Consider the following 27438-nt stretch of genomic DNA (forward strand, 5'->3'; position numbering starts at 1 on the left):
TACACAAAAAATCTTGTCATATTTGACTACAAACCGTAAACCAAGCTTCTTCTTACTTCTCAAAGCTTTGATGGTGTAGCCGAAGTCCTTATGATATTTGATTTTGGATCTTCTAACAGGGAAAAACTACTTTAGCTTCCCTAAACCCTAAACCCTAAACCCTCAACCCTAAATCCTCAACCCTAACCCTAAACCCTAAACTTTAAAATCTAATTCCTAAACCCTAACCTTAAACCCTAAACATGAAATCCTAATTTATATTCCGAGATCTAGTTGCAGTTCTAGTTCAGATACTCAATGATACACAAAGAATCTAGTTATATTTGACTACAAAAACGCTAACCAAGCTTGTTCTTGATTCTCAAAGCTTTGATGGTGTGGCCAAAGTTCTTCTGAGTTTTTGGTTTTGAATCGTATAATAGGGAAACACTAGTTTACCTTTCAGGATAAGTTTTAATACTAAATCTGAAAGAGGACATCTAGTCATATATGACACTAAAAATGCAAACCAAGCTTCTTCTTGCTTCTCAATGATTTGACAGTGTAGTTGAAATTCATATGTTTTTTTTGGTTTTGGATCTCCTAACAACGAAAGGCTGCTTTATGGTTTAAGAAGAAGCTTGGTAATCCCTAAAAACATATCTTAAACCCTAACCCCTAAACCCTATATCCTACTTTAGCTTCTGCGATTCGGTTGTTGTTCTAGTTGTTATAGTCAATGATACATTAGAAATCTATTCATATTTGACTCCAAAGCGCAAACCAAGCTTCTTCGTACTTCTCAAAACTTTGATGGTGTAGCCAAGGTCCGTATAATATTTGGTTTTGGATCTAGGGAAAGACTACTTTAGGTTCTTAGCTTTGGTTGTGGTTTTAGTTCTAAAACTAAATCATACATGTGTCATCTAGTGCAATTGACTCCAAAACGCATACCAACATTCTTCTTACTTCTTAAAGCATATTTGCTCATCAACACTAAACCTTAAACCTTAAACCCTAAACATAAATCCTACACCCTAAACTCCAAACCCCAAATCGTAAAACCTAAACCCTAAACCCTAAATCCTAAACCCTAAACCCTAAACCCTAAACCCTAAACCCTAAATCCAAAACCCTTACCCTAAAGCCTTAACCCTAAACCCTTAACCATAAACCCTGAACACTAAACTATAGACTTTAAACTTTAAAACCTAAATCCTTTAAAACCTAAATCCTACGCCCAAAACTCCAAACCCCAAACCTTAAAACCTAAACCTTAAAACCTAAACCCTAAATCCTAAACCCTTACCCTAAACCCAAAACCCTAAATTATAGACCCTAAACTATAGACCCTAAACTTTAAAACATAACTCCTACTTTAGCTTCCGGAATCCAGTTGCGGTTCTAGTTCTTATACTCAATCATACACATGACATCTAGTCATGTTTGACACAAAAACCCAAACCATGCTTCTACTTCCTTCACAAAGATTTGACCATGTAAGAGAAATCCCTATGATTTTTTGTTTTCCGATCTTCCAACAAGGAAAGAACACTTTAGCTTCAATGATCTTGCTGTGCTTTCAGTTCTAATACTAAATCATACACGTCTCATGTAGTCATATTTGACTCCAATTTGCTAACCAAGATTCTTCTTGCTTTTTAAAGTATATTTGGTCCTAAACTCTAAACCCTAAACCTTAAACACTAAACATAAACCCTACAACCTAAACCCTATATCCTACTTTAGCTTCTGGGATTCGGTTGTTGTTCTAGTTGTTATAGTCAATGATACATTAGAAATCTATTCCTATTTGACTCCAAAGCGCAAACCAAGCTTCTTTGTACATCTCAAAACTTTGATGGTGTAGCCAACGTCCGTATAATATTTGGTTTTGGATCTAGGGAAAAACTACTTTAGGTTCCTAGCTTTGGTTGTGGTTTTAGTTCTAAAACTAAATCATACATGTGTCATCTAGTGATATTTGACTCCAAAACGCATACCAAGATTCTTCTTACTTCTTAAAACATATTTGCTCCTCAACACTTAACCTTAAACCTTAAACCCTAAACATATATCCTACACCCTAAACTCTAAACCTCAAACCCTAAAACCTTAACCCTAAACCCTAAATCCTAAACCCTAAACACTAAACCCTTAATCCTAAACCCTTATCCTAAACCCTAAACACTAAACTATAGACTTTAAACTTGAAAACCTAAATCCTTCAAAACCAAAATCCTACACCCAAAACTCCAAACCCCAAACCCTAAAACCTAAATCTTAAACCTTAAACCCTAAACCCTAAATCCTAAACCCTTACCCTAAACCCAAAACCCTAAACTATAGACCCTAAACTATAGACCCTAAACTTTAAAACATAAATCCTACTTTAGCTTCCGGAATCCAGTTGCGGTTCTAGTTCTTATACTCAATCATACACATGACATCTAGTCATGTTTGACACAAAAACCCAAACCATGGTTCTACTTCCTTCACAAAGATTTGACCATGTAGTAGAAGTCCGTATGATTTTTTGTTTTCTGATCTTCCAACAAGGAAATAACACTTTAGCTTCAATGATCTAACGGTGCTTTCAGTTCTAATAATAAATCATACACGTCTCATGTAGTCATATTTGACTACAATATGCTAACCAAGATTCTTTTTGCTTTTTAAAGTATATTTGGTCCTAAACTCTAAACCCTAAACCTTAAATCTTAAACCTTAAACCCTAAACGGTAAACACTAAACCTTAACTTTAAACCCAATACCTTAAACCCTAAACACCAAACCCTAAACCATAGACCCTAAACATTAAAACCTAAACCCCAAACCCTGAATGCTAAATCCTAACCTTAAATTCTAATTAAGCTTCTCGGATTATATGATGTTCTAGTTCTTATACCATTACCAAGCTTCTTTTTGTTTAGCAATGCTTTGATGGTGTGTGAAAGGCCCCGATCCGAACTGCCTAAAGTCCGGGCGAGTTCTCTCGACCCAAGCCACTAAGTGACTCGGCCCTAACCGTTTATGAGGTTCTTTCCTAGTCTAATCCGTTTCATATGATTCCGAGATTCAATATATGAGACGAATAGAGTATGAGTTTCTTATGAGTTTTTTGTTTTGAATCTTATAACATGGAACCTTTAATTTATCTTTCGGGATCAGGTTGCGGTTATAATTCTTATACTCAATTATAAGCCTGAGATCTAGTCATATTTGACACATAAATGCAAACCATGTTTCTTCTTTGCTTCTCAAAGAATTATGGTGTAGCCAAAATTCGTGTGAGTTTTGGTTTTCAATCTTCTAAAAGGTAAAGACTACTTTAGCTTCCGATATCTGGTTGCGGTTCTAGTTCTTATACTCCATCATACACATGTCATCCAGTCATATTTGACTCCAAAACGATAATCAAGATTCTACTGTCTTCTTAGTGTATATTTGCTCCTAAACACTAAAGCTTTAACCAAAACCCAAAACCTAAACCTTACACCCTAAACTGTAATCCCTAATTCGCAAACCCTAAACACTAAACCCTAAACCTTAAAAACATAATCTGAAACCCTAACCCTCAACAGTAAACCCTAATATTAAACTACAAATACTAAACCCTAAACTGTAAACCCTAAAACCTAACCATAAACCCTAAATCATACTTTATATTCTAGGCTTTAGTTGCAGTTCTAAATGTTATGCTAATTGATACACAAGAAATCTAGTCATATTTGACTACAAACCGTAAACCAAGCTTCGTCTTACTTCTCAAAGCTTTGATGGTGTAGCCGAGGTCCTTATGATATTTGATTTTGGATCTTCTAATAGGGAAAAACAACTTTAGCTTCCTTAAACCCTAAACCCTAAACCCTCAACCCTAAATCCTCAACCCTAACCCTAAAATCTAAATCCTAAACCCTAACCTTAAACCCTAAACCTGAAATCCTAATTTATATTCCGAGATCTAGTTGTAGTTCTAGTTCGGATACTCAATGATACACAAAGAATCTAGTTAAATTTGACAACAAAAAACGCTAACAAGCTTCTTCTTGATTCTCAAAGCTTTGATGTTGTGGCCGAAGTTCTTTTGAGTTTTTGGTTTTGAATCGTATAATAGGGAAACACTTGTTTATCTTTCAGGATAAGTTTTAATACTCAATCTTAAAGAGGACATCTAGTCATATATGACACTAAAACACAAACCAAGTTTCTTCTTGCTTCTCAAAGATTTAATGGTGTAGCTGAAGTTCATATGTTTTTTTGGTTTTGGATCTCCTAACAAAGAAAGACTGCTTTATGCTTTAAGATGAAGCTTGGTAATCCCTAAAAACATATCTGAAACCCTAACCCCTAAACCCTATATCCTACTTTAGCTTCCAGGATTCGGTTGCTGTTCTAGTTGTTATAGTCAATGATACACTAGAAATCTATTCATATTTGACTCCAAAGCGCAAACCAAGCTTCTTCGTACTTCTCAAAACTTTGATGGTGTAGCCAAGGTCCGTATAATATTTGGTTTTTTATCTAGGGAAAGACTACTTTAGGTTCCTAACTTTGGTTGTGGTTTTAGTTCTAAAACTAAATCATACATGTGTCATCTAGTGATATTAGACTCCAAAACGCATACCAAGATTCTTCTTACTTCTTAAAGCATATTTGCTCCTCAACACTAAACCTTAAACCTTAAACCCTAAACATAAATCCTACACCCTAAACTCCAAACCCCAAACCCTAAAACCTAAACCCTAAACCCTAAACCCTAAACCCTAAATCCTAAACCCTAAATCCAAAACCCTTACCCTAAACCCTTAACCCTAAACCCTAAACACTAAACTATAGACTTTAAACTTTAAAACCTAAATCCTATATTCTAAACCTAAATCCTTTAAAATCTAAATCATACACCCAAAACTCCAAACCCCAAACCCTAAAACCTAAACCTTAAACCCTAAACCCTAAACCCTAAATCCTAAACCCTTACCTTACCATAAATCCTACTTTAGCTTCCGGAATCCAGTTGCGGTTCTAGTTCTTATACTAAAGCTTAAGGGATCATCTTTGTCTCTTGACCTTTTACCTTAGCAAAATGAGTTCATTGATGATGCATTGCTTGATTCACGTTCCAGAACTAATGAATGTTAAAGGGATTGGTAGATTTGAAAACATGTGTAGGTCGAGAATATGAGTCGGATTGATTGATAACAAGGCATGGCTAACGTTTTTGAGTAGAATTCGATCATATTGCAGCTTAGAACTTTCAACTTGGACATTGATTTCATCTAGTTTATCTGGTGCTTTGGCTCTGAGTCCCCGCTTTCAAACCTCACCTCCAGCTTGTTCTTGATTGTTTGCTTGAGGGCAAGCAAAGACTAAGTTTGGGGGAGTTGATAAGTGTGTATTTTGCATGTTTTGAGCATCCATTTCTCATCATTTATCATCACTTTACATGTTTAGGATAGATTTGCATGCATGTTGCATATTTGCGTTGATTTCAGGTGATTTGCAGCCGTTGACGAGCTATCTGGAAGAAGCGGACCTGATCATGACAAAACCACTCGACCCAGAGGTCGAGTAGAAGCTTCAAGATCTCAAGAGACCACTCGACCCCCAGGTCGAGTAGAAGACATCACAACTTCACCTCACCACTCGACCACGAGGTCGAGCGTCTTCATCTCCATCACCTGACCATCACTCGATCACATCACTCGACCCCGAGGTCGAGTGTCTTCACCTTCATTGACAGACCACTACTCGACCTCATCACTCAACCAGGAAGTCGAGTATCTCCTGTCCTTCACTCGATCACATCACTCGACCCCGAGGTCGAGTGTCTTCACCTTCATTGCCAGACCACTACTCGACCTCATCACTCTCCCTGGAAGTCGAGTATCACCATCACACCACTCGACTGCATACTTGATGACAACCTTCAGAGCCTTCTTCATTCCGCACTCAACCAGACACTCGAGCACAAGGAAGAAAAGAAGACTCCAGCTACACACTCGACCTCCCACTCGACCACATGGGTCGAGTACAGTTCTTAATCCATCCCAATACTTCGTCGTTTTGAGTATTAGGGTTTCGGAATATTTGGCTATAAGTAGCATGTACTTCACATTTTCGGAGAAAAGTTTTGTATCTAGTTTTATTTCCGCAGACCTTGTGTTCTAGATCTTTTGTAATACGGATTTCTCTTTATCTATTCAGCATTCAGTATTCAGCTTTTGTTCTTGATTTCGTTTATTCTTGTTCATTCTGTTATCATCCTGCTGTTATACTGTTGTTATCATGTTTTCAACTTGTTCAACGTTTATGCTTTCTGTTATGATGTCTGAGTAGTGAATAGGTTTCTGAGGATGGATTAGGGTAGTGTAGAATTCTCAGTATGCTAGGTGATTGAGTATTGATTGATAGATCCCTTCTGGATTAGTTGTTCTTAATGCCTATTGCTTTCCAATCAACTGGAATTTGAGCCAAGACATTTCCGCGCCCAAAAGGTGTTCGATGAAATGTCTGAACCACTAATTACAGAGTTTCGTGACCTTGTACCAAGGTATTGGTTGCAGGGAGCGTTTTGCCTTTAACTTGTTGATTCGTAATGCCTGTTAGGTTAGCTCTCGTCAATGGTGATTGAGTCTGGGACTAGGTTAACTTGAGAGTCTCTGTTGCGGTGGCACTTAGATTTGGTTAATGAACTTGTTGTCTAGGGTTAATTTATTGAGCATGTCAATCACCTGTAAACTGAGGAAACGAAACTACTCAATTACCCCATCCTCGGGAATTCTTTATCTGATTGAATTCTTTGTTTACTCTACTGTTGTTTACTGCATCTTGTCATCTGTCGCTTAGTTTCTGCAATTCTTTACTGTTACTCGACCTGATACTCGACCACCCAGTTGTCTGGCAACAGACTGTGCAGTCGAGTACCCCACCCAGTGCTCTGCAACGAGTTGTGTTGGTCGAGTGTTTATTTGTTTTTGCTTGACTTTGTGTTTTCTGCATGTTCACTTAGGACTGCTAGAACGCACCAAAACCTATTATTGCTTGGCTTGACTTAGTGACTTCTGATCACATCTTGATTGTTAGCATCACACCCATTTGTATTGACAACCTAAAATACTACAACGATATGATTGGTGTTTTAGGATAATTGACTAAAAACCTATTATCAATTTGGCGTCGTTGCCAATTGGGTGTTTGTTTGTTAAATTTGAGATTTCAGACTTGCTTAGATCAAGTTCTTTTTCAATTTTCAGTTCAGTTACTGACTATGTGTTTTTCTTTTTGTCTTCTCGACTGAGGTACACCTCTGCTGCGTCGAATGACCAGTTAAAGCATTGGTGATTAGGAGTAACGCTTCACTAGTGGTTCTTGTCATGATGTTACAAGAGGTTGCTGCATCGAGTTGAATCTGTTATGGCTTGTCTATTCCTTTGTAGAATATTTTGATTAGTTGGCTCTCTTGGAAACCATGTTGGGGACATTCACGCTCATAAGACCTGAATCGGAGCCAAGATGCTCTAAGGGACTCTGCTGGAGCTTGGGTGAACGAAGAAATTTGCAAACGAATTGCCTCTGTCACGGATTCATTGAAGAAGTGATTCATGAATGCATTCTTTGTATCATTCCAATTGGTTTAGGAACCTGGTTCCAGTTGACGCAACCATGATGTTCATATGCTCGCGAGAGAGTGGGGGAAGAGTTTGCAAATAAAGTAATCAGCTGGTACACCTTCTGCTTTAATAGAGGAAACGATGTCTTCGAAGACTTCCAAATGATCTAATGGTGATTCATCGGGAGATCCTCTAAACTTTCCTCTAGATACAAGATCATAATAGGCAGGGTGTATAGCAAAGTCATCTCTGTCAAAAGGAGGTAGCTTGAATGCTGATTGGTTTGTGTGGAAGAGATCTGTTCTGTTAAAATCGGCTATTGTAGCTGTCTAGTTCTGTAGAGATAAATAGACAAAGTGTCGATCGACACAAGCTTCTGAAAAACGTCCTTCAAGATCTTTATTGCTGAAAAGCTTCCAAAATTCCTTATTGTGCTCCATAGTTCCCAGATGTGTAAGTGTACCTAAAATGACTCAAAACATACGAAAAATACTAGAAAGACTCTAAAAACCATTCTAAACTATGTTAGAAATCAGTAAAAATCACGACATATTAGTGTATTCAGTTCAATTCCCCTTAAACACTGACATGTCGATGCAGCTATAGAAAGTGTCAATCCAGTCCACTGTTATTGTTAGCAATCAAGATGTGTACAGAAGCAACTAAGTCAAACCATATTATAGAGATGGTTGGTTTCTAGTAACAATTCTAGGTTAGGATTCAAACAACAAAGATAAGAACTTAAGAGCCCTACTTGATCATTGGGTCGAGTAGAACCAACATGCAACAAATTTCAAGAACTAAAATGCAATTAACAGGTAACACAAATAACAGGTAAATAAAAGTGCAATCACGGGTGAATACAAATAAATCTAAGAAGAATAGAAGTTCTGAGGATGGATTCATTGATAAGAATAACTCTAGGGTTCATCAGGTGGCTAAAAGGTGAAAGGAAGATACCCTAGACGATAAATTCAGAAACCGGGTCAATCCACTCTCGTGACAGAGACCCCCATAACTCTACAACTTCCTAATCTCAACTCTGGTAGATGAAACATAGCAGAGCAAGGTTTAAGCAACAATCTACCAAAGTCAATAAGCAGTCTAGCCAATCTCTTGGTCTAGAGTCTACAAATCTCTAGAATTCGTAGATAAGGCATCCATTTGAACGTCTTTTAGACGCTGGATACATATGGTCAAATTTCCACATTAGTCGGCGAAAACCGCAAAGGGGCCAACGAATCCAGAAAGGATCTAACCTAATCTTAACCACCTGACTAACCTAGAGATTACCCTAATCTAATCCATCCTCAAGAACACTAATCACTACTCAAGCAACATAACTAAGAACAAAAACCCAACAAATTACTGAAATCATAACAAAATGTAGATCTAAACAAGCTAAACAACTTTACTCAAAGAACTAAGTGCAAAACCGAAATAGATTAAGGGTAATTAAGTTTTGAAGATTGAAGCACACAAAGAAAAACTAAGAGATAAAAGCTAGATCCCTTGGACAAATCCCAAAGTGATATTTTTTGTACTAAAATGTTGAAAACCCTAGATTCACTAGAAGACAAGAGACGTGAGGCAGTTTGTACGATTGCTCGATCTTGCGGATCGAGTAAAGAGGGTGATGCAAAGTCTGCGCCTTTGTGTCCATGCTCCGAGTGATCAATTGGACGAGTAGTTGCTTCTTCCTTTCCTATTCTTATGCTTAGATGTCTGGTTGAGTGGGGAATGAGGAGGATCAAAAGACACTTTAAATGATCGACAAGTCTTGTAGAGTAGGTTCCCCTTTATCGAGTAAACTGGTCGAGTAGAGGATCGAGGAAGAGGGGCGAGTAGATCAACCTTCTGCTTCCTATGAGGTTGCCTTGATCGAGTAAAAGGGTCGAGTGAATTGCTGCCTCCTCTATAGCTGCCTAGATCGAGTAAAGAGGTCGAGTGGAATGCTCTACTGCTTCCCTCCTTGTTTGATAGAGTAGAGGGTCGAGTAGAATCCTTGTAAGCTCTTTCTGCACCTGAAAACTTACTAAAACATGCAATATGTATGCAAGATGATCCTCAATGCATCAGTATGCAAAATAAGCTAAATGTGATACAATGAGTGATCACTAAGCTAAATGATGATAAATACACACCTAAAATGAGTAAAATATAGTGTTATCAACTTCCCCAAGCTTATCTCTTGCTTGCCCTCAAGCAAACAAAAAATCTTAAGTTGAAGGAGAGGTTTGAAGGTGGGGATTCAAAAACCGAGGCATGCAAATAAATCGGGTAAGCTCAATGTCCAGGTAGCTAATTCTAGATTGCAAGATGATAGACCCTTACTTAAAAACTTTTGCCATACTCGTCACAATGCAACCTAACAACCTGCCTTAATCTATTCAAGCATTCACATTAATCAATTCCCTTTAACATTTGTTGAGCACGAATAGTGGATCAAGCAATGCATTGGTTATGAACTCACTTGGTTTCGGGCTTACCCTAAGAGACAAAAATGGTCCCTCTAATGATTTGTTCGAGCAACAGGGAACGCTCAGAGAAAAGATTGAGCTTCAGCATAATGCTAAAGGTAAAAGCCAATGGACAAATACAAGAACAGACTCCCATCTACCCAATGATATATAGTATGATAGCTCAGAAGATGATCCCAGTCCCATAGATGTCCTAACTCTACCCTTTGTCTCATTCTTTCTCTTTTTGGTTCAAGTTCTAAGGGGTTCTTCTTTAAAACGATTCAAGAGTCTAGCGGGTTTGGTTTTATACTGATAATAGGTTTTTAGTCAATTATCCTATAACACCAATCATGTCGTTGTAGTATTTTAGGTTGTCAATCCAAATGGGTGTGATGCTAACAATCAAGATGCAATCAGAGTTCACAGAGTCAAGCCAAGCAATAAAAGGTTTTGGTGTGTTCTAGCAGTCCTAAGTGAACATGCAAAAAATAGAAATTTAAGTAGAACAGTAAAAACACTCGACCAACACAGCTTGTTGCCAAGCACTGGGTGTGGTCGATTGACAGGTCGAGTAACAGACAGAAAATGTAACAGAGATATTCGACTGCACAGTCTGTTGCCAAACAACTGGGTGGTCGAGTATAAGGTCGAGTAACAGGAGAAAAATACAAAAACTAAGCATCAGGTAACAAGATGCAGTAAACAATAGCAGAGTTAACAAAGAAATCAATTAGATAAAGAATTCCCGAGGATGGGGTAATTGAGTAGTTTTGTTTCCTCAGTTTACAGGTGATTGACATGCTCAATAAATTATCCCTAGACAACAAGTTCGATAACCAAATCTAAGTGCCACCGCAACATAGACCCTCAAGTTAAACCAGTCCCAGACTCAATCACCATTAACGAGAGCTAACCTAACAGGCATTACGAATCAACAAGTTAAAGCCAAAACGCTCCATGCAACCAACACATTGGTACAGAGCCACGAATCTCTGGAATTATTGGTTCAGACATTTCATCGAACACCTTTTGGGTGCAGAAATGTCTGGGCTCAAATTCCAGTTGGTCATAAAGCAATAGGCATTAAGAACAACTAATACAGAAGGGATCTATAAATCAAACTCAACCACCTAGCATATTGAGAATTCTAAACACTCTAACCCATCCTCTGAAACATATTCACTACTCAGACATCGTTGAAGAGAACATAAACGTTGAATAGAATGAAAACATGATAACAACAGAGTAATAACAAGATGATAACAGGATGAACAACAATAAACGAAATCGAAAGCTAATGCTGAATATTGAATAGATTAAGAGAAATCCGGATTACAAAAAAAAGTCAGGAACACAGTGTCTACGGAATAAAACTTTGATAAACGAAAATGTAAAGTACATGCTACTTATAACAAAATATTCCGAAACCCTCATACTCAAAAGGACGCAGTATTGGGACGGACTAAGAACGGTACTCGATCCAGGTGGTCGAGTATCTAGTCGAGTGATTGAGATGGTGGTACTCGGCTTGGTGGTAGAGTGATCGAGTGAAGGTGATGTGGTGGAGGTGATGATACTCGACCACATGGTCGAGTATTAACATCGAGTGGTTGTCTTGGTGGTACTCGACCACAGGGTCGAGTGGTGATGTGTAGTGATGAGGCCATCTACTCGACCAGGGGGTCGAGTGGTTGTTGAAGTCGTGGAACCATCTACTCGACCAGGGGGTCGAGTGTTTTGCAATGATCAGGTCCGCTTCTTCCAATTAGCTCGGCAACAACTCAAAATCACCTGAAAACAACACAAATATGCAACATGCCTCTTAGGTTAGCTCTCGTCAATGGTGATTGAGTCTAGGACTAGTTTAACTTGAGGGTCTCTTTTGCGGTGGTACCTAGATTTGGTTATCGAACTTGTTGTCTAGGGATAATTTATTGAGCATGTCAATCACCTGTAAACTGAGGAAACAAAACTACTCAATTACCCCATCCTCGGGAATTCTTTATCTAATTGATTTCTTTGTTAACTCTGCTATTGTTTACTGCATCTTGTTACCTGATGCTTAGTTTTTGTATTTTTCTCCTGTTACTCGACCTTATTCTCGACCACCCAGTTGTTTGGCAACAGACTGTGCAGTCGAGTATCTCTGTTACATTTTCTGTCTGTTACTCGACCACACCCAGTGCTTGGCAACAAGCTGTGTTGATCGGGTGTTTTTATTGTTCTGCTTAAATTTTTATTTTATGCATGTTCACTTAGGACTGCTAGAACACACCAAAACCTGTTATTGCTTGGCTTGACTCTGTGAACTCTGATTGCATCTTGATTGTTAGCATCACACCCATTTGGATTGACAACCTAAAATACTACAACGACATGTTTGGTGTTTTAGGATAATTGACTAAAAACCTATTATCAATTTGGCGCTGTTGCCAATTGGGTGTTTGTTTATTACATTTGAGATTTCATGCTTGCTTAGACAAAGTTTTTTTTTCAATTTGAATTTCAGTTACTTATTGTGTGTTTTTCTTGTCGTCTTCTTGTTCCAGGTACATCTCGGCTGTATGCAAACTCGATCAACAGGCAACCTGAACCTCCTTTTCAACGATAACATCGACCGCATCGCTCGCGAACTCAGGGAAGGAGAAACACAGTCAACCTTTTACCCCTGCAACCACTCGATATGGCTGACGAACAGAATCAACAGAATGGCCCTGCCAACATTGGTGTTGGAGATGCAACACGGGACCATCGGCAAAGGAAAGGAATTGCTATCCAGAACAACAACTTCGAGATTAAGAGTGGTCTCATCTCAATGATTCAGGGGAACAAATTCCATGGTCTGCCAATGAAGGATCCACTCAACCAACTTGATGAATTTGATAGGCTCTGCAACCTAACAAAAATCAATGGTGTCAGTGAAGACGAATTCAAGCTCGACATGGGATGATTGCAAGAATCTGCCCCATGACTCAATCACCACATGGGATGATTGCAAGAAGGCTTTTCTAGCAAATCTCAAATGCCAGAACTGCAAGACTAAGAAATGAGATTTCTGCCTTTTCATAGAAGACTGGTGAATGCTTCTGTGAAGCATGGGAGTGTTTCAAAGGTTACACCAACCAATGCCCTCATCATGGCTTCAAGAAAGCCTCTTTGCCCAGCACTCTATACAGAGGCGTTTTACCACGCATCAGAATGCTTCTGGATACCGCCAGCAATGAGAATTTCGAGAAGAAAGATGTTGAAGAAGGCTGGGAATTGGTTGAGAACCTTGCTCAATCAGATGGTAATTACAACGAAGACTGCGACAGGACAATCAGAGGCACAACTGATTCTAATGACAAACACATGAAGGAGATCAAAGCGCTAAATGACAAGCTGGACATGATTCTTCTTAGCCAGCAGAAGCATGTGCACTTACTTATTGATGACGAGCAGTATCAAGTCCAAGATGGGGAGGGTAACCAGTTCGAGGAAGTTAGCTACATCAACAACAACCAGGGTGGCTACAAAGGGTATAACAACTTCAAGACGAACAACCGTAACCTCTCTTACCGTAGCACCCACGTTGCTAACCCATAGGACAAAGTGTATCCTCCACAACAACAACAAGGTCAGAACAAACCTTTTGTTCCTTACAACCAATGTTTTGTTCCCAAGCAGCAATTTCAGGGGAACTACGAGCTGCAACCAACACCTGGGTTTGTACCTCAGCAACACCAAGGTCCTGCTGCTCCTGATGCTGAAATGAAGCAGATGGTACAACAACTGCTACAGGGACAAGCATCTAGCTGCATGGAAATTGCTAAGACGTTAATTGAATTGCACCATAAGCTGGACTGCATTTACAATGACCAGAACGCCAAAGTGGAGGCATTGATTACCAAAGTCAGATACTTGGAAGGACAATCAGCATTCAGATGATGAATGTGATGCTAATCCATCACCAGCTGCTGATAGGAGGATTGTTCAAGAAAAATTAGAAGATCCTGGATCTTTTACTCTACCATGTTCTATTGGGGAATTAGCTTTCAGCGATTGCGTGTGCGATCTAGGAGCCTCTGTCAGCTAAATGTTATTCTTTGTGGCTACTTTCTATGGCAAGAAGGTTGAAACTTGTTCAGTATAGGCCTTGTGACCTAACTCTGATCCTTGCGGATAGGTGTTCAAGAAAACCCTTCGGCATGCTGAAAGATCTACCAGTCATGATTAATGGAGTGGAAGTGCCTACAGACTTCGTGGTGCTGGATATGGAAGAAGAGCATAAGGATCACCTAATCCTGGGAAGACCATTCTTAGCCTCAGTGGGAGCAGTGATAGATGTCAGGGAAGGGAAAATAAATCTCAGCCTTGGAAAGCAGATCAAGTTGCAGTTTGACATCAACAAAACTCCACAAGGGTCAACAAAAGATGAAAAAACCTTTGGAGATGATAGAGTGATCTCAGGAGAAGGATATGAGACTGAAAGAGTAAAGGAGCTTAAAAAGAGGTCTAATAAGCAAGATGAAACTATAGAGAAGCTAGCCCACACTGTTGAGGAGCTTAAGAGTAAGCTGAATCAGAAGCAGAAGGAAGCTCAACCTAAAGGCGGAATTGACATTATCCCCGAGAAAAAAGTTTACTTCAAGATGGTCTGAAGAGATAGATTACCCTCTAGAGGAGAAAGAAGCCTATTTTGAAGAAAGGGGAACTGAGTATTCTGCTGCACACCTCTCCAAGGAGGACGCTAAGTATGATGATGATACCAGAGAGGACTATGCAGACCCTCTTTATCATTCATTTTCTTCTTCATAAGTGTGAGGAGTCAAGCTAGAGACTTTAAACAAGCTCACTTGAGAGGAAGTCCCATGACTATCTTTGTGAATAAGTTTTTCTTTTCTTGTTATTTTTTATTTGTTTTAGTTGTGTTTGTGGTTCTCAGGAATAGAGGAATAACGTGACGGTAGAGTGAAAATTCAAAACTTTTACTCTACAGATGGCCTAGAGATCGAGTAGACAGTCTAGTGGAGTGCAAAAATTTTAAAACTTTCTGTTGCACCTGGAGACCTTGCACTCGAGTATATTGGTTGAGTATGAGTGATGTTTAAAACCCCAAAAAAAAAAAATCATCATTTTACTCGACCAACAGAAGATACAGCGCCTTATATGGAGTTCATCAAGTTTATAGAGGATTTCGGGATTACCTGAGGTTTTTACAGTCAACAGAGAGTACAAAATAAAGACAAATCCAAAAAATGGAGATGGTGGTACTCGGCTTGGTGGTAGAGTGATCCACTGAAGGTGATGTGGTGGAGGTGATGATACTCGACCATAGGGTCGAGTAATGAGATCGAGTGGTTGTCTTGGTGGTACTCGACCACGGGGTCGAGTGGTGATGTGAAGTGATGAGTCCATCTACTCGACCAGGGGGTCGTGTGGTTTGCTGAAGTCGTGGAACCATCTACTCGACCAAGGGGTCGAGTGTTTTGCAGTGATCAGGTCTGCTTCTTCCAATTAGCTCGCCAACGACTCCAAATCACCTGAAAACAACACAAATATGCAACATGCATGCAAAACTATCCCAAACATGCAAAGTGATGACAAATGATGAGAAATAATATTAAACAGTGGTGATATGATGCAATAGTGATAACAAATGGATGCTCAAAACATGTAAAATGCACACTTATCATATACTTTGACAAACTGAAGGCTTTTCTTCTATTCTTAGCATAGAGGGCGTTTTACCCTTTTCTTTAAATCAAAATGCCTAACTCTCGTTGAGTTCTGAACCCTTTACTAGATTAACACTTTTTTGTATCCTCCTTAAGAACTCAAAACTCTGACTCTCTTTTCTTTTTTTTTTTCTTTTCTTTTCATTCTCATTCTCTTTCCCATTCAATCCATACACAATCCCAATCCTAAATACAAGTATCCACCTAGTCCTAGCTAACCCAAAAAGTGTGGGCTAGGTCTACATGAAAGACTGCTCTTGTCGGCTCATACCTAATACGTTAAACCAAGCTCAATCGAAAAAGACCTCATAATCACACATAAATGATCTTTGGCTTGAAATAAGGATAGGCTCAGGGTATGGGAAACTGCTCTAAAAATGAGAGTCAGCTACTTGGATTAACAAAAGGTGGTGAAGTGAATAAGATAATTCAAGTATGTATATTGATATGTCTATAATTTGCATGTTTTCAGTGTCCATTCATCATCGTTTTGAGTCCAGTTTCGTATCATTCATCACTGTTTTATATCATTTCTCATCATTCCTGCATACTTTGCATGATTAGGATAGCTTTGCATACTTATTGCATTTCTGAGTTGTTTTCAGGTCATTTAGAGCTGTTTGCGAGCAAATTGGAAGAAACGAGCCAGAAACAGAAGACATACTCGACCCCCAGGTCGAGTACTTTGGAGCCATTCTTCCCACATACTCGACCCCCAGGTCGAGTGACTTTGGAGCCATTCTTCCCATCCACTAGACCACCAGGTCGAGTAACCTCAGCTCAGGCCACTCGATGACATTACTCGACCCCCTAGTCGAGTATCACTTCGCCACACCACCTGACCACACTCGACCATTCACTCTACCCCGTTACTCGACCCCTTGGTCGAGTATCATCACTCACCACCATCACCATCACTCGACCGGACACTCGATCACGTCTTCACAGTCTACTCAATTCCGCACTCAACCAGACAAGCTGAGCAAAAGGAAGAGAAGAGGAGAAGACAAAGTGTTTGGAAGCGGCATGGACCTCCATCGGATCACGAAGCCCATCTCGGCCCATTATCTCTCTATGGGCCGAGCGATTAGGTTATTGGCCCGTCTATTATCATTTTATTTCGTTTTGTATAAATAGATGTCTTAGGGTTCTGTCCTGAGACATCTAGTGGACATTGAGTTTTTGCTTCAGTTTTATTTTCTGTTATACTCTACTGCGCCGCTTTTGCTTCTACAACCTGTAATTCGAGATTTTTCCAAGTTATTCAGATTCTGCGTTTGATTTCATCTGTCATCTTGTTTCTCTACTCTCTATCTCTTTACTTATGCAATATTATCGTTTATCTGTGTTTATGTCTTTGAGCATGTTGTCTGAGTAGTGACTTAGAATTCTTAGGGATGGGATAGAGTACTTGTGGAATCCGTAGTCTGTAGAATGGTTAAGCTTTAGAATTAATTGAATCCCTTTAGGACTAGTTGCGTTTACTGCTTATTTCTTTCTGATCAACTGGAATTCGATCCCAAGCTTTCCCGCACCCAGAAGGTGTTCGATGGAATGCTTGATCCACTAGTTCCTGAGATATGCGTCTCTATCCCAAGGGATTGGCCGTTTAGAGTGTGTATTGACTTTATCAGTCTGTTCTTATTGCCTGCATAGTTAGATTCCGTTAATGGGAATTAGTTTGGACTAGCTTTGCTTGAGGATTTCTATCACGGGAGTGAATTGATCTGTTGTTGAACCTGTTGTCTAGGGATAGCTTGATTGCGCTTGTTAACCATTCGAATAGGCTAGGATACCACTCTACTCGATTACCCCATCCTTAGGAATTTCTCGTCTATCTTATTTCTCTGTTTTATCGTTATCGCTTAATCGTTCTCATTGCCTGTTTCTTAGTTTTTACAATCACTCGACCATCTTACTCGACCACACCCAGTGTCTGGCAACAGACTGTGCAGTCGAGTAAGATTGTCTTGTTTCCTGTCTATTACTCGACCTGTTACTCGACCACATCCTCCTTCTGGCATCAGCCTGTTGTGGTCGAGTGGTTTTAGTAATTCTGCTATTGCTTCTGTTTTCTGCATGTTCGCTTAGGACTGTTAGAAACCCCAAAACTGTTATTGCTTGGCTTGACTTAGTGACTTCTGATCACATCTCATCTGTTTGCATCACACCCATTTGGATTGACACTAAAATACTACAATGACATGATTGGTGTTTTAGGATAATTGCATAAAAACCTATTATCAATTTGGCGCAGTTGCCAATTGGGTGTTTGTTTGCTATATTTGAGATCTCAGAATACTTAAGATCAAGTTCTTTTTCAATTTTTCTGAAAGTTACTAACTTTGTGTTTTTTCTGATTGTCTGTTTTGATTCAGGTACTATGAATCACTAGCTTCAACAGTTGGTACTCGTTGTATGCAAACACGGTCACGAGGAAATCAGAATCTCTTGTTCAACGATAACATCGACCGTATTGCACGCCAACTCAAAACACAGACAGAAACAGACACAATGGCTGCAGTTGTTGATGAGCAGGTGCAACCAAACAACATAGGTGCAGGCGATGCACCACGCAACCACAATCAGCGTAATGGCATCGTGCCTCCACCTGTGCAGAACAACAACTTTGAGATCAAGAGCGGTCTCATTGCCATGGTTCAGAGCAACAAGTTCCACGACCTCCCTATGGAGGATCCACTGGATCACCTGGACGAGTTTGATAGGCTCTGCAGCCTAACAAAGATCAATGGAGTCAGTGAGGATGACTTCAAGCTTAGATTGTTTCCATTCTCTATTGGAGACAAAGCCCATCAGTGGGAAAAGTCGCTTCCTCAAGGCTCTATCACCTCCTGGAATGACTGCAAGAAAGCCTTCTTGGCTAAGTTTTTCTCAAACTCCAGGACTGCGAGACTAAGGAATGATATCTCTGGTTTCACTCAGACGAATAATGAGACTTTCTGTGAAGCATGGGAGCGCTTTAAGGGTTATCAGACGCAATGTCCTCATCATGGTTTCTCGAAAGCTTCACTTCTCAGCACTCTCTACAGAGGTGTCCTTCCAAAGATCAGGATGCTTCTAGATACCGCTTCTAACGGGAACTTCCTCAACAAAGATGTTGAAGACGGATGGGAGCTGGTAGAGAACTTGGCTCAGTCGGATGGCAACTATAATGAAGATTATGATAGAAGCATCCGCACCAGCTCTGATTCTGATGAGAAGCACCGCAGGGAAATGAAAGCCATGAATGACAAACTGGACAAGCTACTCCTTGTGCAAAAGAAGCACATTCATTTTCTGGGTGATGATGAGACGTTCCAAGTTCAGGATGGGGAGACTCTACTATGTGCAGAACCAAGGAGGTCAAGAGGTCAGCTATGTGCAGAACCAAGGAGGTTACAACAAAGGTTTCAACAACTTCAAGTAGAACCATCCCAATCTGTCTTACAGAAGTACAAACGTTGCAAACCCGCAGGACCAAGTTTACCCTTCACAGCAGCAGAATCAACCCAAGCCCTTTGTTCCATACAACCAAGGTCAAGGGTATGTTCCTAAGCAGTAGTATCAGGGCAACTATCAGCAGCAACTTCCACCACCTGGGTTCACACAGCAGCAACAACAACCAGCTTCAACAACTCCAGATTCAGACTTGAAGAACATGTTACAGCAGATTCTCTAGGGACAAGCTGCAGGAGCAATGGATCTCGCCAAAAAGATGGCAGAAATCCACAACAAGGTTGGTTGTACTTTCAACGATCTGAATATCAAACTTGAGGCACTTACCTCTAAGGTCAGATACATGGAAGGACAAACAGCGTCAACTTCTGCTCCAAAAGTAACAGGACTTCCAGGAAAGTCCATACAAAACCCAAAGGAATATGCCACCGCTCACGCTATCACCATCTGTCATGATCGAGAGCTGCCTACTCGACATGTCTCCACATCAATCACCGAGGATAGTGATGTTCAGGACGGGGAGGCTTCTACTCAGATTGAAATTTCAGTGGTTGGACTCGACCATTCAGCAGGATCCCGTTTTCAAACCCAGTCCAACCTAGACGAGAAAGCAGCCATCATTGAGAGGATGGTAAAACGATTCAAGCCAGCACCATTACCTTCACGCGCTCTACCATGGAAACTCAGGAAAGCATGGATAGAAAGATACAATTATCTTGCAGAGAAGCAGCTTGATGAGATGGAAGCGGTGATGCCTCTAATAGAAGTTCTCAACCTAATCCCGGATCCTCACAAAGATGTGAGAAAGTCAATTCTAGAAAGGATCAAGATTCATCAAGAAGATTCAGAAGACGAATGTGATGCTATTCCGTCTAGGACCACTGTTAAGAGGAGTGTTCAAGAAAAACTGGAAGATCCAGGAACTTTCACTCTACCATGTTCCATCGGTCAATTGGTTTTCAGCAATTGTCTTTGTGATTTGGGAGCTTCAGTAAGCTTAATGCCACTCTCAGTGGCAAGGAAGCTGGAATTCACTCAGTACAAGCCTTGCGACCTGACTTTAATCCTTGCTGATAGGTCCTCAAGAAAACCCTTCGGCCTTCTATAAGATCTGGCAGTAATGATTAATGGAGTGGAAGTGCCTACGGATTTCGTTGTGCTTGATATGGAAGCAGAACCTAAGGATCCTCTAATCCTAGGAAGACCTTTCTTAGCCTCAGTGGGAGCGATGATAGATGTCAGAGATGGGAAAATAAGTCTCAACCTTGGGAAGCACATCAAGCTGCAGTTTGACATCAACGAAACTTCGCAAAGGTCAGCTGTAGAAGAAAGGATCAGGGCTCAACCTCAGCCTTCAAATTCAATCACCAGACCAAGCACAGCCTCTACACCCGACTTGCGAGATGTTAAAAAGAAATCTGATGAGCAAGAAGAGACCATAGAGAAGCTAGCTCAGACAGTTGAGGAACACTATCCCGAGAATGCAAGAGTAAACTGGATCAGATGCAAGAGATAGCTCAATCCAAATGCGGGAATAACACTATCCCGAGAAAAAAGATTACTTCAAGATGGTCTGAGGAGATAGATTATCCACCAGAAGAGAAAGAGGCCTATTTCGAGGAAAGAAGAATTGAGTATTCGGCTACTCATCTCTCAAGAGAGGATACTGAATATGATGATGAGATCAGAGAGGACTATGCAGACCCTCTCTATCACCCATTTTCTTCTTAAAGAGTGTGAGGAGTCAAGCTAGAGACTTTAAACAAGCTCACTTGGGAGGAATTCCCAAGACTGTTTCTGTAAATAAAACTTTTATTTTCTTGTTATTTTTGATTTGTTTTTGGTTGTGTTTGTGATTCTCAGGAACAGAGAAACAGTGTGGAGGTAGAGTAAAAATTTAAAAATTTTACTCTACAGAGCAACAGGGGATCGAGTATTCCAGAAATTCAAGAATTTGAAAAACCTCTGTTGCACTCAGAGGCCATGAGGTCGAGTATTATTGATGATTCTAAAAACCAAAATTTTGAAATCATATCTATGCTCGACCAACAGAAGCTACAGAGACTTACAGGGAGTTTAACAAGTTTACAGAGGATTACTGAAGGTTCTAGTCAACAGAAAACAGTGCTTCTAGACAAATAGACAGAACGTGGCCCACCACCTCTCACCTTTGTTCCCCCACGCGTTTTAAGAGATAACAAAATCTCTTCCTTCCTTCCCCACCACTCGATCTCACCTTATCCTCTCCCACCGACATCATCTCTCTCCCTCTCCAAACACTCGACCAAGAAAATTCACTCTACCTCACGTTTCTCACTTGACCAAACCTCACCATCTCTCTTCCTCTCCAAACACTTGACCGCACCATCACACTCGACCTCACCATTCACTCGATCTCTCCCCTCCGGCTTCACCATCCCTCGCTGCTTTGTCACCCTCTTACTCGACCAAACCTCACTCGTCATCTCTCTCACCGCCTCCCATTCACTCGATTGCAACGCCCTCTTCTCCATTCGCCGCTTACTCGACCTCACCGTTCTCTTCCTTCTCACCACTCGTCGTTCACTCGACCACTCCGCCCTTTACTTCGCCGGAAGCTTCACCGTCTCATCGTTGTCTCCTTCTCACTCGACCTCTACTCGACCTCATCTCCGCTTCCACCATTCACTCGACCACATCGCAATTTGGACAAAGAAGCTCTTCATTCGATTTTCGACAAACGGCCAGACTTTCTCTCTCTCGTTCTCGTGAGCCAACTCGACTTCGCCGGAGCTTCTCGCCGTTCACTCGACCTCGCCATTCATTGCGCCTCCATTCGTCTCTTTACTCGACCGCTCCTCAAACCGCCACCGTCTTCTCTAAATTCGCCGTTTACTCGACCACGCTGTTACGTCTCTCATTCGTGTACACTCGACCGCTATACCCGAAGCCACAATCTCACTATACTCGACCGTTTCACTCGACCGCGTACTTGACTGGTTTAGTATTTGTGTTTATTTGAACTAACATATTGATATTTGGTTTTGAGTTACATTCTTTTTCAGGGAATCAATATGAGTAACTACAGTGGCGAATCCTCCATGGATGCGGATTACAACGTCGATGAAGCTGAATCTTGGTCAACTGGACCAGAGAGAGAGCAATAGGCTTATGAGAGCTTCAGAGCTGAGACCCAACGCTCAGTAGCTCGACGCAATGAAAGGAGAGCTGAGATTGCTAGAGGAAAGAGAGCGATGACCAGCAGATATGAGTTGATCGACGAAGATATTGACGTCGAGTATGAGCCTGAGTCATGGCACAGAGAAAAGAAGCTGTTGAACAAGCCTGATGAAGTTATAGTGAAGGAGTACATCAGACTTTTCGAGCTGAACGACTTCTGGGGAACGAGGTACCCCTGTTATGAGACTTTAGCCCAGCTGGGGCTACTGGAGGACGTACAACACTTATTCGAGAGGTGCCATCTGGAGACACTGATGTCTTACCCGTACGTCGCTTACAAGAAGGAAACAATAGAGTTTCTCTCCACTCTGCAAGTGGAGACGTATCAGGGACTTACTGCAGTTGAGCTGGAGAGTGAAGGGTTGGGGTTCTTGACGTTTTCAGTTAACGAGCAGCGTTACCAGCTATCTATCAAGAGCTTGGAAGGATTATTTGGTTTTCCCAGTGGAAAGGGAACTAAACCCAAGTTCGAGAGGGAAGAGTTGAAGGATTTGTGGTTAACCATTGGGAACGATTTGGCACTCAACTCTGCAAGGTCTAAGAGCAACCAGATTCGAAGCCCTGTGATCCGCTACTATCAGCGCTCAGTAGCGAATGTTCTGTACCCCAGGGAATCTACAGGCACCGTGTCTAACACACACATGGAGATGATTGATTATGCACTCAAGGGCATTCTCCGGAGAACAAAGGGGAAGAAGGTCCTAAAGGGCGACCTTAATGATACACCACCGGTTATGCTTCTGTTGATCCACCTGTGTGGATACAGGAAGTGGGCGCACACCAACGGGAAGAAGAAGGTGCGAGGAGCCCTTTGTGTAGGTGGCGTTGTGACACCGATTCTGATTGCATGTGGTGTACCTCTCACGTCTCCGGGGTTTGATCCGAGGATGATGGATTTAGATCACTTGCGTCGTTGTGAGTTTCTGGAGTACGACATGGTTGGCGATTTCTATCGCTACAAATTCGAGCACTCCCTGACCCGAACAGCCAACATTTTGCTTCCCTGCATCGAGGCCACAACCATACTTCAGGGTGAGAACATTGACTTCAGACCTGCGCGTGATTACCTCTACTTTGAGAGCGCTCCACCGACTGATGACAATGTCCCTACGACGGAAGCTACAGAGGATGATATTACTGAGATGGATGAGGATAGGGAGGAGGAGTATGATACGAGCATGTATCATTTCAGTGAGCACGTACCTCCAGCGCGGGAGAGCAAGAGCTTGAGTGAAGCTCACAGAAACAACAGTAAGTTGCAGAGGTGGTGCAAGAAACAAGATAGGCTACTTATCAAGTGCTTCAAAGCCATCACGTTTCTGACGGACAAGATAAGTTGTTTCTCTTCTACCACAGCTATTCCGCAGGGAGAGCGTCCTCAGGACATGCCTTCGAGGAGATATGACGCGCCAGGGCCAAGTCATCACAGGCCTGAGCCAAGTCACCACAGGCCTGAGCCTAGTGACCGAGTAGTCCCACCAGTCCATGCAAGGCATTCATCATTCGAGCCTCGGGAGCTCGGGAGAAAGAAGAAGGCTGCACTCGCTCGGTCTAGCAGCAGGAGTACACGACTTCTCCAGTCCCGTAGCTTACGCGACGGCGGTGCTGGCCGCAGCAGAAGAAGAGAGGTCGAGTATCATCAGAGCGGTGCTGGCCGCGACGAAGGAGCAGAGGTCGAGTACCCCCAGGGGGAAGCTGAGACACAACAGGGAGATTCTTCGATCGCCTGGGAGCAATCACAGGCAGATATTGACGACCAACTCCGCTCCTTCTTCCACTGAGGTATGCACCTCACTCCACCATTGTAATATACCATCTCTTGTTTTTATTTTGTTTTTGTGATGTGTTTTGTCCTGAGTACTCTTTTCCAAATTTGGTCACACAGTGGACTGTGTGATTTAAGTTTGGGGAGGGCTCAGGAAGTGTGTGTTGCATTGTATATAATCTTGAGTCTACATTCATCTAAGGCATAGAAAAACAAAAAAAAAAAATTGAAAAATTTCAGAAAATGATTTCACAAAAATAGAGTGTTCATGTAGTTGCATTGCATTTAAGATCGAGTCTAGAGTGTTTCATTTAGGATTGTTGCATATGCATAGGGGATAATGATGAGATAGCCTTGTAAGCATTTTGGTTCACAAGATAAGCTCAGTGCCCTCGTTGTTAGTTGTTTGATGCGTTGTCATTGAAATTGAAGTAAAAACTGCACCATGCCTAGATTGCTCTACTCGACCACACTGTTAGGATCTGATATCATTCCCTATCAATTTGAACTTGAATCCGATTTAGAATTATCATGTCTTGGCATCGAATTTGAACTCATGGATACCCTAAAATACTTGGATTTTCTTACTCATTTTAACCACCCTTGTTGATCCAAGTAGCTGACTCTCCTTATTAGAGCAGTTAACCCATACCAAAACCTGAACTTTCTTTCAAGCCTTATATCACTTGTGAGTGTTTGTGAGGTCTTATTTCGATTGAGCTTGGTAGAAAGTGTTAGGTTCGTAACGACAGAGATAGTGTCTCATGTAGTTCTAGTTCGCGTTCTTCGGACTGGATAGGACTAGGTGGGCGCTTATATCATGGGTTGGGATGTGTTTAAAAGAAAAGAGGGAATTCATTGTTGATGAGGAAAGGGAAAGAATTCTAGGGGAAGTAAGCTAAAGAAGTTAGAAATCTAGTAAAGGTTTTGGGAATGTTAAAGAAAAGAATGAGGTTCTTGTTAGCTAAAGTAGAAGGGTTAAAAGCCTTTGGTTTTAAAGAAAAAAAAAAAAAAAAACAGGAGCCTTAGTTGTTAAAGAAATCCAAACCCGCTAGATGTATCAGAGCGTTGAGAAAGCTTCTCCTAGAGTTAAGTGAAAAAAAAGAATGATATGAAAAAGAGTTTGAAAGATTCATGAGTGCAAAGGGTAGAGTTAAGTTGGGACAGGAGTTGGGATTACCGTTAGAACTTCATTGTTATACTCTGGGTAGATGGGATCTTATCTGTGTATGCATAACTTGGGACTTACCTTTAGCATTCTACTAAAGCTCAATCATTCTTGAGGGATCCCCTGTTACTTAAGCCTATTCTATAAGGGACCATCTCTGTCTCTTGACCTTCACCTTAGCGAAATGAGTTCATTGATGATGCACTGCTTGATTCACGTTCCAGAACTAATGAATGTTAAAGGGATTGGTAGATTTGAAAACATGTGTAGGTCGAGTATAAGAGACGGATTTATTGATAACAAGGCATGGCTAACGTTTTTGAGTAGAATTCAATCATATCGCATCTTAGAACTACCAACTTGGACATTGATTTTATTTGCTCTACCTGATGCTTTGGTTCTGAGTCCCCGCCTTCAAACCTCTCCTTCAACTACGTCTTCTTATTTGCTTGAGGGCAAGCAAGGACTAAGTTTGGGGGAGTTGATATGTCTATAGTTTGCATGTTTTCAGTGTCCATTCATCATCGTTTTGAGTCCAGTTTCGTATCATTCATCACTGTTTTATATCATTTCTCATCATTCTTGCATACTTTGCATGATTAGGATAGCTTTGCATAGATATTGCATTTCTGAGTTGTTTTCAGGTGATTTGGAGCTGTTTGCGAGCAAATTGGAAGAAACGAGCCAGAAACAGAAGACATACTCGACCCCCAGGTCGAGTGACTTTGGAGCCATTCTTCCCACATACTCGACCCCCAGGTCGAGTGACTTTGGAGCCATTCTTCCCATCCACTCGACCACCAGGTCGAGTAACCTCAGCTCAGGCCACTCGATGACATTACTCGACCCCCTGGTCGGGTATCACTTTGCCACACCACCTTACCACACTCGACCATTCACTCTACCCCGTTACTCGACCCACTGGTCGAGTATCATCACTCACTACCATCACCATCACTCGACCAGACACTCGATCACGTCTTCACAGTCTACTCAATTCCGCACTCAACGAGACAAGCTGAGCAAAAGGAAGAGAAGAGGAGAAGACAAAGTGTTTGGAAGCGGCATGGACCTCCATCGGATCACGAAGCCCATGTCGGCCCATTATCTCTCTATGGGCCGAGCGATTAGGTTATTGGCCCGTCTACTATCATTTTATTTCGTTTTGTATAAATAGATGTCTTAGGGTTCTGTCCTGAGACATCTAGTGGACATTGAGTTTTTGCTTCAGTTTTATTTTCTGTTATACTTTGCTGCGCTGCTTTTGCTTCTGCAACCTCTAATTCGAGATTTTTCCAAGTTATTCAGATTCTGCGTTTGATTTCATCTGTCATCTTGTTTTTCTACTCTCTATCTCTTTACTTATGCAATATTATCGTTTATCTGTGTTTATGTCTTTGAGCATGTTGTCTGAGTAGTGACTTAGAATTCTTAGGGATGGGATAGAGTAGTTGTGGAATCCGTAGTATGTAGAATGGTTAAGCTTTAGAATTGATTGAATCCCTTTAGGACTAGTTGCGTTTACTGCTTATTTCTTTCTGATCAACTAGAATTCGATCCCAAGCTTTCCCGCACCCAGAAGGTGTTCGATGGAATGCTTGATCCACTAGTTCCTGAGATATGCGTCTCTATCCCACACCCAGTGTCTGGAAACAATGCATGGACATGATAATTGCCAATTTAGTTCAGGTTCTAATAGATAGGAAATGTCATCAGATGAGCGAGTTTCGAATTAAAGGAGTATAGTCAAGTTGTAAATTCAAAGCAGGGTGCGGTCTTACTTCAGAGAAACAATTGGTTATGCAATAGAGAACTAACAAACTGGGCATTGAATTTACTTCATTGAATCAAAACATGCTTATCGGTTTGAAAACATCATTATCCCCTATGCAAATGAGCAATCCTAAATGCAAACACTCTATATACAATCCTAAAATGATATGCAATCTACATGTCTTGAACCCTCCCCCAAACTTAAATTACACAGTCCCTTGTGTAATAAAAATTTGAGAAAAAGTTCAAGACCAAAACTAACAACACACAAAGAAAAATAAAAATG

The 27438-nt window shown here is 41.0% G+C and overlaps 9 pseudogenes across 9 annotated transcripts; 6 read left to right on the plus strand and 3 right to left on the minus strand.

The window, feature by feature from the left end:
* Positions 1-5065: 5065 nt before the first annotated feature.
* AT4G06511 lies at positions 5066-6199 on the plus strand (annotated as a pseudogene; the record flags this gene model as incomplete). Its single annotated transcript has 1 exon — positions 5066-6199.
* A 1077-nt stretch (positions 6200-7276) lies between these two features.
* On the minus strand, positions 7277-8032 carry AT4G06512 (annotated as a pseudogene; the record flags this gene model as incomplete). The annotated part of the gene is made up of 1 exon: positions 7277-8032.
* Positions 8033-11394: 3362 nt separating this feature from the next.
* Positions 11395-11892, minus strand: AT4G06513 (annotated as a pseudogene; the record flags this gene model as incomplete). Its single annotated transcript has 1 exon — positions 11395-11892.
* Positions 11893-12618: 726 nt separating this feature from the next.
* Positions 12619-14834, plus strand: AT4G06514 (annotated as a pseudogene; the record flags this gene model as incomplete). The annotated part of the gene is made up of 1 exon: positions 12619-14834.
* Positions 14835-14996: 162 nt separating this feature from the next.
* AT4G06515 lies at positions 14997-15749 on the minus strand (annotated as a pseudogene; the record flags this gene model as incomplete). The annotated part of the gene is made up of 1 exon: positions 14997-15749.
* A 469-nt stretch (positions 15750-16218) lies between these two features.
* On the plus strand, positions 16219-16817 carry AT4G06586 (annotated as a pseudogene; the record flags this gene model as incomplete). The annotated part of the gene is made up of 1 exon: positions 16219-16817.
* A 1341-nt stretch (positions 16818-18158) lies between these two features.
* AT4G06516 lies at positions 18159-20951 on the plus strand (annotated as a pseudogene; the record flags this gene model as incomplete). Its single annotated transcript has 1 exon — positions 18159-20951.
* Positions 20952-22280: 1329 nt separating this feature from the next.
* On the plus strand, positions 22281-24224 carry AT4G06517 (annotated as a pseudogene; the record flags this gene model as incomplete). The annotated part of the gene is made up of 1 exon: positions 22281-24224.
* Positions 24225-25563: 1339 nt separating this feature from the next.
* On the plus strand, positions 25564-26603 carry AT4G06615 (annotated as a pseudogene; the record flags this gene model as incomplete). The annotated part of the gene is made up of 1 exon: positions 25564-26603.
* Between the last annotated feature and the right edge of the window lie 835 nt (positions 26604-27438).

Source organism: Arabidopsis thaliana, chromosome 4, assembly GCF_000001735.4.
Source record: "Arabidopsis thaliana chromosome 4, partial sequence".
NCBI lineage: Eukaryota > Viridiplantae > Streptophyta > Magnoliopsida > Brassicales > Brassicaceae > Arabidopsis > Arabidopsis thaliana.